This window comes from Alligator mississippiensis, chromosome 4 (genome assembly GCF_030867095.1).
Source record: "Alligator mississippiensis isolate rAllMis1 chromosome 4, rAllMis1, whole genome shotgun sequence".
Classification (NCBI taxonomy): domain Eukaryota; kingdom Metazoa; phylum Chordata; order Crocodylia; family Alligatoridae; genus Alligator; species Alligator mississippiensis.
In genome coordinates, this window is record NC_081827.1 from 109,361,271 (window position 1) to 109,377,169 (window position 15,899).

The 15,899-nt window shown below is 43.3% G+C and overlaps 1 long non-coding RNA gene across 1 annotated transcript; it reads right to left on the minus strand.

Moving 5' to 3' along the window:
• Positions 1-9,400: 9,400 nt before the first annotated feature.
• On the minus strand, positions 9,401-15,899 carry LOC132250154 (uncharacterized). The gene is made up of 4 exons (XR_009461756.1): positions 14,921-15,899; positions 13,338-13,487; positions 10,762-10,936; positions 9,401-10,053 (listed from the first exon to the last, which is right to left on the minus strand). It is a non-coding gene; the product is annotated as an uncharacterized LOC132250154 (long non-coding RNA).

Below are 15,899 nucleotides of genomic sequence, written 5' to 3' on the forward strand. Positions count from 1 at the left end.
GCTGTATTCGCCCGCCCCCTGCCAATCAGCCCCGGGACCGCCAATCTCGCGGCTATCAGGCCACGCCCACTACTTCCCCCACGCCATGAGCACAACTTGCTCTCATGCTTGGCATTTGGTCACCTTTTTTTTCTTTTCTTTATCACATTACAATACGATACATGCTACACCAGCATAAAAGAAAACAATGTCCCTACTCAGAGAGTGTATTTTAGGAGTGCAGCAGGCCACCACCAGACCCTAAAATTGAGAAATGGGCCATAAACTCTACTGCTGCTCTACTGGTCACACTAAAAGGACACTCCTATGAACTAGTATTCATCCATCTTTCCCATTCGATTCTTACTGCCTGACACCTGTGCTTGTTTCAGTCGAGAGCTCCTCCCCCTTCACTAACCCAACGTGTTCTGGAGCCTTCTTTGAACAATCTTGTTGGAGCATTTCCTGTTACATTTCATTCTTCTACAAGCACTCCCAAAGCCAAACGCAGCTATTTCCTAGCAGCCACTAATCTTTGGCAGCATTAAAGTTATCACCATCATGCTTCTCTTTTACACTGCATTTTTTTTAAATTAGTTTAATTGCTTGAGGTTGAGCAAACTTTCCCGGTAGCTAGAAATACTAAAGAAGAGCAGGCTGTCGAATATTCATCTAATCCACAATCTCAGACTCAACTTCTGTGGTATCTTCTTCAAGCCAACAAGAAATCATATTCAGTAATTATTTTCACCAGCTTTAACTTTAATGGTTTTTAAGCTTTGTGTAAGTTCCTGATCAATGGGCCACTTTAACATCCCCCCTTGAGCCCCTGAACAGTTGGAGGCCACTAAGTCCAACACTTTGTTCCTAATAGACCTATCAGTCAGAGCACATCCTTTATTACAGATGATAAAGGAACATACTTTAAAAATTTAACTCAGGAAAGGCTCAAGACAGTGCCCTCACTCAGTGAAAGTCAGTGCTAGTGACATAGCACCCAAGAGCTAGGATCCCACTGGGGAGTTTCAAGGGATGTGAAGCCAGTGGAATAAGTCCAAAGCTATTTTGATTTCCCCCACCTCTGTCCAGCATCTATTAATTCCACTTTATTAAAAAAAAAATCACCTCCTTGTTAAAATGAAGAGTTAATTCACTAATCCACACATAGACATAAGTATTATTTCACAAAGACAATAATTGAACTTAGAGATGATAATAACCTTAAGAAAGAAAATACAGGCAGTTTTCGACTTACAACATTTCAAGTTACATTTCACACTTACAATCTTTGTAAATTTACACTGTTTCAACTTCCTGATGTCAGTTTTGACTTTACAACGCTTGATCTGACCTGACACCATGCCAGCAAACAAGCTTGCTGCGTCACCCATCTCCCTGGAGAACCTCTGTCCAAACTTCCTTGGACATTTTCTTTAAGAAAGCAGACGAGACTCCAGAAAAACCTGCAGCCAAGACTCCTGAGAAGACTCCAGCCAAGAACCCTTCAAAGAGTCCAACCAAGAGCCCTTCAAAGAGTCCAGCAAAGTCACTTCAAAGAAGTGCTTTCAAATCAATGTGATTGCTATTTACAACAGAAATACATTAATGTAGCTATATTACTCATCTATAAATTGAGTACCAAATTCTGGGTTATTTTTGGTGAAAATAGGGTATCGGGCCTTGGTTCAGGAACCAATCCCTCATTTATAACATTGTTTCCTATGGGAAAATTGGTTCCGAGTTACAACGTTTTGACTTAAGACACGGCTTTCAGGAACCAATTGTGTTTTAAGTCTGAGGACTGCCTGTATAGCAAGTCTTTGAAGAAGACAATAGGAAAAAAAACCAGCCTGTTTAAGAAGAAAGAGTAGATTGCACTTTGCAAAGAGGCCATTAGCAAGCAGGGAAAGTGTAGAATAGAGAAAACAGAACAGAAGAAGAAGGATTAAAGGTTATGTTCCTGTGCCTAGTTTGTCCATAGATATTTGCTTTCCTAAAGGACCTTGTAGGAGGAGAAAGAAAAAAAAAAAAAGAGTGGAACATAGATCTACTATAACCTTTAAATTGTTAATCTGCAAAACATCTTACCCAAAAGATCATTTTATAGAAAAAGGATTCTATTCTCATAAGAACAGCATTGTACAAGGATCCTTTTCTTGCTCTTTGTTTCTCAGCTGAAGGTAAGGCAGCCTGAGGAAGGACTCTCAAGCCAGACCAGTTCTGCTGAGCCAAAGCAAAGTGCAGCTAGCTTTGTTGTGTCCTGACCAACCCAACTGGTGGAAACTCACCAAATCATGGGACTTGGCCAAGTGGCTTGACCAAAGAGCTGGGGCAAGACCAAGCAGTTCAGGCAGGACCAGTGCTAGAAGAGCCAGGAAAACTACCTGGTGCTGCCATTCTCTACTTATAAGACAGACTCAAAGCACAAGTAGGATTTCAGGTAAATCACCACCACTGGTAGCAGCACCAGCGGTAACCCAGAAGTGCTGCTGGTGCTTCTCTCAGGGAGTGCACAGCTAATCTCAGGGGGTGCACGTGCATCTGCATGCACCCCCCTCCCCCTCCAAGCATCACCAGTGCTCACAGTTGTTACAGTGGGCATAGAAATATTTTATTTGAACAAGTTACTTTGGGAAAGTGATTGAATTAATTTAATTTTTAGAAATTGTCTTACTGTAGTTCTCTTTTCCCTCTTTTCCAAGGACAAAGGATTTCTTCAGTGCATTTTCAATACATTTGAATGTTATCTTTCTGCTCATTTCTATCCACCTTTCTCCATCCTCCTTTTCCATGTTACAGATTGTTTCTCCTGGGAGTCTATATTTCTCTTAAGTTTGCTTCTGTTTCCCTTCCAATGGACTAAGCACCAAGGGTGCTTGTATACATGATGAAAATTGCCCATTCTTGCACTTGAATTGCATCACACTAGACACATATGGGTTTTTCCTTTTTTGTTTGTTTGTTTTTGTTTTTACAAATTAAGTGAGTTTGTTACATTGCAAGCTAAACTACATCCACATATAGTTTAGTTTGCAATGTAGCTACTTGTAACTTTGTAGCCTTTTGACAGCTTCTCCTCACCCCCACAGCCAGAGGACAAGCCACTGACAAGGCAAACAGCCTCTGAGCTGGGGGGCTCTTTCCCTATGGTGCTTCCTGGGGCCACTAAGGTGGGCTCCTAGCAAGCCGGGGGCTGCCCCAGCTCAGGTTCAGGGAAGGAGTTGGATCAGGTTGGATGCTGCCTCCAAGCTAGGGCAGCACCTGCCTGCTAGCTGCCCACCCAGATGGCCCTAAGGGGTGCTGCTGCTGCTGCAGAGAGAAGAGCCAGGGCCCCCTGAAGCTCACCCCCCAGCCATGGGAGAGGCAGGCAGGCTCTGCAAAAGGAAAAAAAAAGGATTGGGCCCCTCGTTGCTTCCCTCCCCGATCCCAGCGCAGCCTGCCTGTGAGCTGCCAGCAGGATGAGCAGCCCCTGAACTGTAAGGGCCCTTCTCCTTCCCTCCATGGTGGTGGTGCCCCCTGGGGCCACCTGAGAGGGCAGCTAGAGGGCAGATGCTGCCCCAGCTCAGAGGCAGCACCCAGCCCAATCTAACTCTTCCCCAAGCCTGAGTTGGAGCAGCATCCAGCCTGCAAGTAGCCTGCCTGGGCAGCTCCGGGGGCACCACTGCCATGGAGGGAAGGACCGGGGCCCTCTGTAGCTAAGGGGCTGCGAGTCCCACTGGCAGCTCACCCCCCAAGCCGTGGGACAATGCGGACAGGCTCCACAAAACAAACAAAAAACAAAACCAAAAAAAAGGATTGGACCCCTTGCTGTAACAGTGATGGAAGCCCCTAAATTGAAACAGTAGGTTTTAATCATCACAATTAAAAATGCACCATTTCAAGTTAGGGGACTAAACCCCTGTCACATGGACAAGCACCCTAAGGCCTCTTTTCCTTTGTCCCTCATAAGGAGTTTCAATAAAAACCAAGGCTGGATCCTTGTACTGCTTTTATTATAGCTGTTGCCCCATGTTTTTTCATTCCTTTACTATGAGAAATTTTCATCATCAGGTTTTCCCTTCTGGCCTCATTTTGTTTTCTTTCTCCTCCAAGCCCTATACTCTCTGACAGTGCTTCCCCCAGGGCTGCTTATTAACAAGGAGATGTGGATCAGGCTTGCCAAAAGCAGTGCAGCACCAGGAGCAAAAAAAGCTGAAAAATAACCTAAATGAACCCTACAGGTCCAAAGCTACAAAACCGATAAAAATTAAAAAAACACCCAAACCACTGGGTTAATCTCACATTTGAACATTCAAGAACGGCCATGTTGTGTAATGAGAGAGGTATATCTGAGCACCAAGATAGATCCCCTACCTGCACTCTTTAAGGCAGTCAGAGGGTAGGAAGGAAAGGATTTCAACCCAAGGACACCATAAATCATGAGGACCTTGGTGAATCCTTGCTGTGACTTTTTATACAGAACACAAATCACAGTCAGCTTTGATTGAAAGGAACAATCCCTCATTCATTAGCACATCGGGTAAGACTGACCCCATCTCAGCCTTCAGGACCCTCATCCCACAGGATTTTTCCCAAAGCAAGGAATCATCCCCCCGACCCCCAAGCATGGTTCTGCCCTGGGTACAAAATGTGCTAGTTATACCTCTGCCTGCTATGTAGTCAATGCAAGTTCAAATACGTTTTCACATTTATACTCAACTGAACTCATAAAAATAGAATGTGGTTTATCCGATCTGTTCAGCTCATGTTAAACACTGAACTTCACTCATCCCTGGTGCCCGAGTTTCTGGGAAGGCTAGTTACCTTGTGTCATTAATGCATCTGGCAGGTACAGTACAAAATAGCCAACAGGGCTCAAGGTTTATGAGGCATTTCAAATTTGCCAACTTGTTTCAGCTCTAATATTTTATGCTTGTTCAAGTTCCTGTATAAAGCATTCCCCTCATTTCTTCAGCTTTACAAATATTAGCATTTTATTTGGCCAGTGAGATATGAAGTGTCAAATTTAGTCTATTTTCTGATAAGTGAAGCTGCTGGTAATAAAGATTCACCTGGACTCAAATCAGGAGTAGTGGTTAGGTGCCAGCTGTCAATTCTAACCTAAGCATTCTGGCTTAAGGAAACTCTTCCAGTCCCAGCCAAGAACAGCCCTCTAAAATAAGGACTTCGCGACAAAATGAAATGATTGGATTTGCCCAGTTCTGATATTTGTTTTTTGGACAGACATTAAATAAGCAATGCTTTTCATCAAAATGGAGGTGGTCCATGGCAGTGACTCTTCCCATCACACTGAATCCCATTGATTACCAGTGCCAGCAGGCAAAGATATTGTTACTCTTGACATTTTTTCCAATCTGAAAATCACTCTGAAGTAATTTCTTCACTAAAAGTTATTTCTTTACCAGCTAAAGAACCAAAGGACTACTGCATTCAATGTAGGAAACACTTTGGAGTGCTCTCAGACAGTCATTCAATCAATGAACTTCAGTTTGTTTTTCCTGCATGTAGCTACTAATATGTAACCTGTAAATGGGAGATTATCTAAAAGGAGACTTGACCTAATCTTAAAGGAATATTACAAAAGGTGGAAGCTTTGCCAGATTACCAAGGCTGGATATGTTACAGTCATGTAGGGACAAAAATCAGGGAGACCAAGAGACAAACAGATACAGGTAACAAGAGACAGAAAAGACAACAACAAAAAAGTATTCAGTAAGTACATCAGAAGTAAAAACACAGCAAGGAAAATATAGGTCCCTTACTGAAGGGGAAAGGGAGAGGCACAGAGGAGAAAATCTAATAACGGATGTCACTGCAAAAGCTGAAGTGTTTAATGGGTGGGAGTTCCCTCAATTAGGGTTGCCAACCCTCCTGGATTGGCCATGAGTTTACCAGAATCAGCATCGATCTCCTGGTGATTACTGAAAGCAATCCGGGAAATTAATATTATGAATTTGTTCAACAGTACAATTGGCATTACGTTATGTTGGGGGGGGGGGGGGGGATCTTGTTTCAGTCACAGTTGGCAACCCTAACCTCAGTCCTCACAAAAAAAGTCAACTATCAGATGACAAGCAGTTGTCAGCAAAGATTGGGGATTAGATAAACTGTTTAGAGCAGGGAAAGGACAGGTTAGAGATGACTTAAACAAGCTGGATGTTTTCAGATCAGCTGGGCCAGATTAGATTCATCCTGGAGAACTCGAGGAATTGTCCAAAGTAATTTCAAAACTATAGGCTATCACCTTTGAAAAATCATGGAGGACAAGTGAGGTACCAGAAGACCAGAAAAAGGCAAATAGTGCCCACCTTTAAAAAAAAGTGAACAAAGAAGCTCCAGGGAATGTCAGACTAGTCAGTCTGTTTTAGGAACCTGAAATAAAAATGAAGCATATCATCAAGGAATCTAGTTTTAAGCACCATAGAGCAGGGGTTGTCACCTGGAGGTATGTGGAAAGGTGCTAGGGGATACACGCAGGCAGGTGTGCTCAGAGCCAAAGCAGTGGGGCAGGGACATAACTGGCCAATACTGCTCCATGGTCAATGGCAGCACACGGTGCAAGGGCAGCAACCAGAGGTTTGTTGCTGCGGGGAGGAAAATATAGTCATCTCCTTTGTTTTACCACCAACACGTAGGTCAAGTGGCCATTTAAACACTAATTTGGGAGGGCTAAAAAAGGAGATAACATTCTCCTCTCACAACAGTGAACGTCCAGCCATCGCTTCCCTATACCACGTGCTGCTACTGCTGCTCTGATCTCCCCGCTGCAGGAGCCAGAACCAGGGCTGCTATACAGAAGATGCAGGGTGTGTGTGTGCAGGGAACAGAATCAGGAGGATGAGACAACGCTGCCACCCCTCACCACCAGCACATGGTCCCCTTAGGTATTACCTAGTGCTCATCCCCTGCTTGCCCACCCATCACTATGCTACTGAAGTGAGGGTCCCCAGGGGTCTAGCCTGAGCACAATACTCAGTACAGAGGATGGAACTGAATGCATATACAGGCTTCCCCCGCTTTGTGCAGGGTTCTGTATGTGTGAACTTGTTCTTATGCGATGACCATTTTTGTACCAAAAATTCATTATATGCAAGGTAAATTCACTCTTATGCGATTGGTGTGGTGGAAGCCCGCAGTCAGCTGCTTTGTGCGGTGCATTGTGGGAGTGATGCACACCAAAATATAGGTCTCCTGTATGGATCTGTTCTCCTAGCTCATTGTCTGTGCCATGTGTTTCTGTAATTGCCATCCCCGTTATGATAGTGCCCTGTGCTTGTGTGTACTGTCTGCTGTTGGTGAGTACCAAAATTGTCTTGTAAAAGTGGTAGAAATGGGTCTGGGGGTCAGTACAGTTGAGGTCTTGGAATATATCCCTATTTGTTACATTGTAAAGTGGGTTCCCTTTAGGCAAATTCGAGTTATGTGCCGTTTTCCAGGAATGCACGTACAGTACAGCATAAAGAGAGGGAAACCTGTATTTGTAAATGACACCAAGATGGGTGGAGCAACAAACAATTTGGAAAATAAGATTATGTTTTAAAAGTTTGTAAGAAATAAATTGGATGAAATTCAGTAAGTAAAAAGTGCAAAGTACTAAGTTTGGAAGGGAAAAAAAATAAAAATCAAATGCACAGATTCAAACTGAGGTTAAAATAGGTTACAGAGTTGCAGAAAAGAACTTGGGTAGGATAAGAGGCCACAAGTTGAATAGGAGTCAACATTGTTGCAAAACGAAGCAAAAACAATAGCCCACTGGGGCATATTAACAAGTGTGTCATATATAAATCACTCAAAGTAATTCTTCAACTTTAGGTGAAGTCTCACTGATGCTGAATGGATTTGATCACCATGTTATAAGAAAGAGGTAGACAGGAGCCCAGAAGAGAGACTCGTTTTTCAGACCTCGGTTATGGCATACAAGAAAGGTTGGAAGAACTGTGATTATTTATTCTGGAAGAGAAGACAGGGGGAATTGATAAGTCTTCAAATACAAAAATTATTCTTATAAAGAAGATGGCAGTGTATTGTTTGGGGCGGGGAAGGGAAGCTTTTTTGTTTTTTGTTCTTTAAGTATAATAGTGGTTAAGCACTGGAACAGATTACCTAGACAGGTTATAGAACCTTTGTGTCTGCAGGATTTTAAGAGCACGTTAGACAAATGCTTGGTTGGATGTTTTAGACAGGAAGGATCCTGCCACTAGCAGGGAGCTGGACTAGAGGATCTCCTCAGGTTGCTTCCAACCCTTTTTTATTATCATTCTACAATGTGCCAGTTTTTCCAGCAGTCATACATGATCCTTGGCTCTCCCTCCATTTTAGAGAAATACCTTTTCTTTCCATGGAAAAAAAGGTATTCAGGGATTTATCTGTAAAGAAGACCTGGAGCCTCTCTATACAGAATTTAGAAACGTTGACTTGGTTTTTACAGTCACTGGAATGTTTAACGGGGGTCGGACTCGATGATCTAGTGAGGTCCCTTCCAACCCTAACATCTATGAATCTATGAATCTTAACGTACGACTGCATTAGGATGTATGCAGCCTGAACACGGGCTTAGTTTAATAGCAGGCCTTTGGAAACTAAGCAGTGACCATTCAGTTTGATATTCTACATTTGTCCTACACCGAGTTAACTAGAACCAGTTTGTCACTGGGTGAGGTGGATCCACACTTAGCAGCATAGAAGATCCTTGTTAGATTCAAGAGCAACCATCATCTTAGGCAGAGAATTGCACAGATAAGGAAATAGAGTGATACCTAGATGCCAGAGGCTTGGGGTGACTGGAAAAGTATGGCCTCTCTAAGGCCCCATTCAAAGGATGGCAGGATCCCAGACATCGGCATCACGTGGGGAGAGGGCGGGGGGTCATTTGCCCCCAGTTTTCTGTGCCAACTGTGAGGTGTGTGGCTACAGCCCACCCAGAGCCAGGGCCCAGCAGCAATGGGGGCAGCAGCAGCGGAGTGGTGCCCCCACGCTGTCAACACTTACACATTGTCTATGATCCAAGGCAAAACAAGCATGCATGCAGACATTTTATTGCCTTCATATCCTATTCCTCTAATATATTTTACTTTGATCCTACATCTTAAGATTGAAAAATGCTCCAATTTCTAAGATGACTGTCTAGAAACTGTATTTGTTATTGGTCATAAACTCCTGAAAGGAAGAATGGCAGGTAGTGATCCCACAGGGAAACCCTTTTGGTACGTAGGGTACTACAGAACTCAGGACCCAGTCTAAGAGCAGGAGAACCATAGGAGTGAGAGAAATAAAAATATATCTGGGGGCATGAGGGGGGTGGGGGTGCACTCAGATTGAGGTCAGAGGTGCAGCTAGCTCCCCTGTACCTGACAACCTGTTCCTCTCTATGAGAATGGGCAAAGTATTCAACCAAAAGGAATGATTTTCAACCACATCTGAAAACTTTTCTTTATTTAATAGTCTTGCTAATACATTTCCTAGGGTTTGAGTGGAATACATTGTTCTGCAAGTGGTACATTCATTTTGCTCAAAATTGCTAAATACTAGTAAGAGGAAATACTTAAAATGTGTACGTAGGCCCTCATTCAAAGCCTAGAAGTGAGCTTGCATTTAAAATATATTCTCAAGTGCTCCACCATTCTCACTGTTTCTTCAAAGACCAGGTCTTGACTCAAAAACTTCAGTTCAAGGTTAGTTTAAAATGCAGTTCTTCTCTGCAAAGCAGCTATATAAAAATCACATCTTCCTACTCAGACCCTCCAAGTCACCTTCCTAGTTTAAGTGACAAAAGATTCTAGTATTTATTCCTGCTTGTTCTGCAGCACCAACGGTCTTAAAGGAATGAGGTCTAGAGGCCAGTAACCAAGTTTTGGTGCTCCTTTAACTGAAGATCACCTAGTTGTACTTCAGCAACTAAAACATTAAGAATGCCTCCGCTTAAATCTAAAGTTTGAGAATTGGGACTTGCAAGTTCTACTGAACAACCCACTGTAGTGTATACCATCTCCAACAAGGCAGGTTGTTCTTCTCAGTAAGTTCTGATTTCCTGTTTGATGACTTCCAGCAGCACCTGAAGTTTGAATGTCAGATGATCTGCAACGTGAATAGAAAAGAGGGAAGAATGCTTAATTCAAGGCAGTGTCTTTAGACATCATCGAAAAGTGTGCTATAACATGAAGTACTTTGTGTGGCAAAACAACTTTTTTCAATAAATATGAAATCTTATCTCATACTGTCCACCTTTAACACAACACCCTGTTCCGCTACCTTTCCTGCTGGAGGCCTACTTCTTTTCAATGACTTAACAGAACTGAATCCAACCAACTTGTTAATACATCAAGCCAGAGGAAAGCAGGATGCAGGATTAAAATAGAACTGGCTGAAATACTGCCTATTTGCATATAAAAATCCCTAGCCACATATGCATATGAGCATCTTTTAATTTGTCAGGACAAAATATTGGTGTACTTGTTGGTCATGAAACATCAAGGTCTGCCTACAGCTGTGTTCCTACCAACCCTTTCCTCAGACTTTAAAAACTACCTGTGCATAGATCATATTATATTTTCACAGACATATGCCCACATTGAAACTTTACAACCAAGCATCCCTGAACTTTAGGGACTTATGAATTTGGATTCAGACAATACAGACTGAATCTACCTCTGGTTTTTATTAATGTGGATAATTGTGCTAAACTCAACAGCAGTATGCACAGCCTCAAATATGTAGTGACTTACAACTACTGAGTAAAATTGAATACTTCAAGCTGTTTATCCCTTTCATGCAACCTATACTCACAGAACAGGTCATGGCAACACTTTGGCATTGGCCTGCAGACCACCAAATAGTAGACTGGAAAACCACTCAAAACCATGGCACAACCAATGCTGATACTGACAGGGTCCGAGTAGAAAGACATTCCCACTGTGAAGAGGCAGATGGTGGTGAAGGAGACTGGAACAAAGAGGGGAACCTAAAGAAAAAAGGACAGATGTCTTCAGTCATAGCTGGCCATTTTAAGTCCAAGTACAATATTAGTTTGCACACAGGAATATTCATGAATAATTCAAATCTCAAGTCTAGAAAAGGAGAAAAAGTAGTAAATCTGGCCAGTCTAGTCTTTTGGTACAGTTGATCTCCAATTAACAGGATGTATGATTTTTAATCTAGCAAAATTTTCTACTGTAGTAGGAAGACCATCTACCTTAATGGGTCACATAAGTAGACATAGGTAACTATTTCAAAATTCTTCAGCTATACAGTAAAAGACGAGACTGAACAAGGTAGTTAGAGTACAGAAGCAAGAAGTCCATCATGTCTAAGCTACTCTGAATTTGTTACGGATTGCTTGCTACCAATACTCATCCGCTGAAGCTGCTAATGGGAAATTCAAAACCCTAGGTAACATAACCCATTCTTAAGTTCATGGAATAACGTTGTGATTCGTTTTGACCAGCCTTAAGTTTGCCTTGTAACTTGAGAGCCAAATAAGACAAAACAGACTCTCCAATTTAGTAGCACCATCTGTAGCAGCCACTGTTTCAAAATAGGAAACAAAGGCAGCTATCCAGCATCAGTGCACTCTAAACATCCTAGAGCATTTGATTTGCTAAAGTTCAGGATAAATTAATACCCGAACAAACAACAAAACTGCAAATTTATAATTGGGCTGTAGATGCAACCTCCACCAGATACTATTTTGGTACAATCCTTAATGGAGGAAATTTGAGCACAGTCCCTGATGAAATCTGATCACTTGCCTATGACAAAAATCTCCCTTCAAGAAACAGCTTTTGTTTTGGATGTAATCTTTCACAGATGGGGGTGGTTTATCCTTCTCTCTGTGGCTGCTATAAGCTACCAGACAACTCATGGCCTCGTGTTACTCTGTTTCCAAAGCTGTACTGCCCAGGACCAGCACACTACCAACCTACATACCACTAAGTTAAATAAGGAATGAAAGAGCCATAAATATAATCTTCCACAGACATTAAGAAAAGTGGTCAGGAGTTAGACAAAAGCTTGATCACTTATGTCTCCCTCACGCTGTTAAGCCCCTGGTGGTAATGGAGATGCCAGCAGTCATACACAATAGGACATTTAAATGGTCATTCATGGCTCTTATTCTAGTCCAGTTATCAGCAGTACTGCACTTCTGCTCAAGAGGGGGTGTAAGTACAACTTTGTTTTATTTTGCATTATTTTTATGAGAAAGTTTTATACAAATAAGTACAATTATAATTGTTTACATCAGGAGTGGCCAACCTGTGGGACAAGCATCACAAGTGACATGGGCAGCATGTGTGGGACATGCAACAGACCAGGAAGGGGCAGGTAGCACAGTGGCAGATAGGGCAGGGAGAAGCAAGCACGGCAGGAGCTCAGGTAGGGAGCAGAAAGCAGAGCAGCAGATCGGGCAGGGGAAAAGGATTCGAGTGTCACTCGGGGCATCACAGGGCTAATTTGTGACTTGCCAAAAAGGTTAGTCTTCACGGCTTTATAAAAAACAAAGAGAATGAGGAGAAAAGTAAAATATTTTCTCTATGGCCACTAGAGAGCAGCACCTGTGCATATTACATTTATTCTCTTTCAGAAAAATCTTCCTCAAATTTACAGTGGATACGAAGGAGAACACTGAAACCTACCCAAATAGCTCTCTTATGATACTGGATTTACTTAAAAGTTTTGTTTCATTCTTTTGGGTGCAAATTTGGGTTTTTAACCACTTCTCGAAGTTTGAAATGGCTATTTGGGTCTGTTTTTAGTGTTCAGCCAGATGTGTTGGGGTATAAGCATAGGTGCAGTGTCCCTCAGGAGGAGGAGGGAGAGAAGATAGGAGCCCGGAAAAAGGGACCTTGCAGAGCAAGAACCTAAGGTCAAGCCAAGTTCAGGAGGAAGCTTTGGCTACACTCCTGATATAAGCAATCATGATTATATTTATTTCTGTAAGATTTTATGGTAAAAACCAAGGGCAAACCCCCATGAGAGGCATTTGGACACTGCCTTCCAGTGTGCATGACAGAGCAAAGTGGAGGGTGTCTATTCTGATCCATCTCCTGATTCCCAGTGTATTGTTCTATTTGCTGAAGCATGTTGCCTGCTTGAAAAATTGACTGTCCATACATACACGAGCAGAAGTTCTTTATTACCTGAGCTATCAAAAACCAGGCTAGCTGGGCATTTTAGTAGGATATTCGCCAGACAAAGAGTTCCCCTGCATCTTACTGGGTGAAAGGAATAGAAATCTTTCCCAAGATGAAGTGGAACTGAGATCATGTGCCATTCTAGCTTTCAGTGAATAATTTGGAGAGAAACCCTTTTAAACAGCAATGAGCCTGAACACTCCTGGCTTCTTAAAATCTGTCATGAATTACCTTGAAGGGCCTGGGCAGCTCGGGGTGACGGTAGCGATGGACGATGAGCCCAAGTGTGGCTAGCCCTATGAAGAGTCATCGGGAAAAGCTGAAGAAATTCAGCAGGTGGTAGATATCTCCAACACACACCATAGCAGTAACCAGAGGGAACTGACCATTGTAGAAATGAAACATTCATTAAAACTGTATCACAGACTTTGACGACTTAAAACATAAGAACCGGAAACTCCTATTTACAGTCAACTACCATACTCTGGAGCTGGAGCTTTAGAGTACTGGATGATTTTAGTGCTGGTTGGAAATCACTATATTCTCTTCATTTTAGCTTTTGGGATGCAAATGAATCGGGTGGAAGGCTGTACATGAAGACAGCAAGTTTTCATCCATGTAATCAAAGGAGACTGTCTACGATATTAGAAAGATGATGAACAATCAGACAAAAGAAGACTATTGAAATATTTTCCACATAAAAAAAAATCATTCCACATGATTTTGTCTAACTCCTGAAATTTCCATGTTGGTAACAGATAAGAGGTATGCATTATATACAAGAAGCATCTGGAACCTAGGGTAGAGAGAATTTTATAGAATGATTTTTTAAAGATGGTAACAGCAATCCTTTTAAAGCATGACTGTCAAACATATAGCCTGTGCGCCAGATCCAGCCTGAGGCACCTTATGATCCAGCTCATGGGTCTTGGACCAACCCCAGGTCCTGCAAGCAATACACAGAACTGATCTGGTGTGAGGGCTGGATCCAGCACCACAGGCACTGCATGCAGCATGGCAGGTTGGTCTAGGAAGCACACTATGTGGTACGTGTGCTGGACTGGCCAGTGCACTGACTCTGGGGCTGGTCTGAATCAGGCCCCCTGTGCTGCACACATGGCCAGGCCAGCCCCACACACCACACTCAGCATGAGCCACCCAGGGACTCCCTCTGCACTTGGTGCATGAGGACAGCACAGGGCACCCCACCACCAGACAACTGCATGCATTGGATCCAGGCCTAATCTGGACCAGCCCCAGAACCAGTGCACAGGGCAGGTATGGCAGGGTGCCCCATTCAGCATGCACGCCATGCAGAGCAAGTCTTGGGACTAGTGTGTGCTGCACTCAGGGCTGGACTGGCCACACACATTGCACACCGCACAGGGGAGCAGCACAGAGCACATGCCACATGTGGCCCCCAGTAGACCAGCCCTACATGTTAGCTCTGGCATGGCCCAATCCAGGTCACAGACCGGCCCAGCAACCCTCATCCAGCCTGCAGGGCCAGAAGAGTTTGACACCTCTGTTTTAAAATACATGTGCAATGTGGTTTTAAGCCTAGGGCTGGAAGCCAAGAGATCTTGAGTTCAAATCCCACATCTGTCACTAAGTAGACTTGATATTTTGCCATGTGCAGTCAACGCAAGTTTTTTAAAATGAGTGTATATCAGGAAAATGCTTTCTGCAGTACTCAGTTCTAAGTTTTCCAAGGCCCAAAACTACCTCAATGCCTGTTCAATCAAAAAACCTCTTCAAGTCCAAAAGAAAGCCAGCATGGAAGAAATTCAATTTTTTAAAACTCTTCACCTCACCATTAACATAACAGCTGGAAGAGGGGTGTGTCTTCGAATGTGGATCATCGCGAAGAGGGGAGGCCACTGACCCTCCCTGGAAGCCACAAACAGAGTCCTAGGAGAAAGACAAGGAATAACACAAGAATGTGAGCACTTGACTCTCACATCTACACTGGGGAATGGAGGCACTATTAGTTGGACAGGTATCCATCATGGGGATTCGGTGTCTCTATTCTAATGCTAGGAGCATGGAGAACAAGCAGAAGGCTTGCAAACAAAGACTTTGACCTGGTTGAGTTAACAGAAACCTGGTGGGACCCTATCTATGATTGGGCAGTAGGCACTGAGGGATATAGGCTGTGCAGATGAGATACAGTAGGGAAAAGGTGAGGGAGCATTGCTCTCTATGTTAAGGAGCAATACACATCTTCAATAATCAAGATGGGATCAGAAGAGGGGCAAATTGAGGCATTGTGGGTCAGAATACAATGAGGTCGGGGTGAAAGGGACTTGGTAGTAGGGGTCTCTTGAAGACTGTCACACCAGGATGATGAGCTAGACATGGAATTTGAGGCAGCTGTCAAAGGCGGTACACTCAAGGGACATGGTTGTCATGGGTGACCTAAACTACCCTGACATCTGCTGGGAGGAGCAGTCAGCTAGATCTGTCCATTCACATCGATTCCTAACCAGCATACAGGACCTTCACCTAATGCAAGAGATGTGTGGTCCCACTAGGGCAAATGCCTTACTGGACTTAGTGCTTGCTACAGGGGTGGGTGATCTGCAGATACAGGGTAACCTAGGGGATAGCGATCACCAATTGTTAGAATTCACTATCTGGCGAAAGGTAGGAAAGGTAACTAGTAGGGCAGAAGTGCTAGACTTCAAAAAAGGCTAATTTCAATGTGCTCAGGAGATTATTAAGTGAGGCACTGAAGGGCAAGAGCATTAGTAAGATGGGAGTCCAGGAAGGGTGGGTGTTCAAGGGAATGCT